Genomic DNA, 1,555 nt, shown 5'->3' on the forward strand with positions numbered 1-1,555 from the left:
CTGTACATATTTACGAGCCCACCAGCAGTGGATGAGTTCCATTCTCACCACACCTTCTCCAGCAGTTGTCGTTCTCAGTTTTTAAAAATTGGACTACCGTTATGGGTGTTAGATGGAATCTCACAGTTGGTTTGACTTGCATGTCCTGGATGGCTGGCGACCGGGAGCATTTCCTCATGTGTTTATTAGCCATTCGAGTGCCATCCTTTGTGAATTGTCTGTTCAGGTCCTTTTCCCACCTTCTCAGAGGGTTATTAATTTTTTTCTTGGTGTAGGCATACAACCACAATCAATTTTAGAACATTTTCTTCATTCTTGTAGTTATTAGCTCCTCATTCCCTCCAATCCCCCCTGCAACAATCCTTAAGAAACTCCTAAGCCAATTACTGTCTTTATAGATTTAGCTATCCTGGATTTTACATAAAGATAATCATATTCCACCCCACTCCCAAATAACCCAAGAACAATAGCATTGGAGAAAAACTCAATCTAAAGATAGCAGAAAGTAATAAAAACTAGAACAAATTTAAAACAGGTCAAAAGGGAGAACAAACCATAAGGTATCACATTTTAACCTCACTTTATCTGTATGAATCTAGCTACATCAGCTTTAATCTACTTTCAATGCACTCTGTCCAGTAGCAAGGTAATTCACCTCCCTCGTCAACGGTCAGATGGGATTTATCAGAGGCTTAGTCCCTGAGGACTTGCAGATGGATTCTGCGCTTTCACTCTCCTCCTTAGCCTCTGCCAACCGAGTTGGCTGAACGTTATTATTTACAATCCTTGGGTCACACAGGCTGGTGTGCTTCTTCCAGGTGGACTTAACTGATACCTTATTTAAATGGCTGCTTGTTTTAAGACAAGCCTTTAAGCCCCCAGACAATATTCTGATAGCGAGGCACCATCTGATTTCTTCACCACAGTTTGCTCTGGTACCCCTATCTTCTAGGGCCATGTCATAAAAACAAATTGTTCTTAGAACAGAGTTTACGATAAAGAGCAAACTCAAAATACGTTATCTACATATTCATTCATATATAATACATCTATCTGTCATCTATATAGCCTGGTCCATTTTGGAGACATTGTTATAATTTTTCTGGGGAATACTATCAATAATCCCTTGGGGACATATGGTGATTCTATTGATAGTATCGTTAATCTAGCCAATGGTATAGAATTTAAAACAATGTTGAGAAAAGCAGAGTATATGTCTATTGGGCAGGTTTTTAGACTAAAATACATGGATTGTTGACTTGTACAGATTAAAAAAATTCATGACTGGACACTATGTACACAAACAATGAATTAAAGATGGGGCAAAGCTTTCAGTGATGCTCATTCACTAAGGCAGAACTATGCCTGCCGGACTACTACATGGCATAAAAAATCAGAGTATGAAAACAGTAAATGGCCAGCTAAAGGGCCAATGATCGCCATTTGAACGGACGCAGTGGCACCTAACAAGTCTTGAGTGAAATACAACAGGGCGACTCGATTTGGAAGGAGGGTCACTGTCATGCACACACAGTGGAGCTCCTTTCAGGGAAGG

This window comes from Echinops telfairi, unplaced genomic scaffold (assembly GCF_000313985.2).
Source record: "Echinops telfairi isolate 266 unplaced genomic scaffold, ASM31398v2 ScPeMD7_7424;HRSCAF=8462, whole genome shotgun sequence".
Classification (NCBI taxonomy): domain Eukaryota; kingdom Metazoa; phylum Chordata; class Mammalia; order Afrosoricida; family Tenrecidae; genus Echinops; species Echinops telfairi.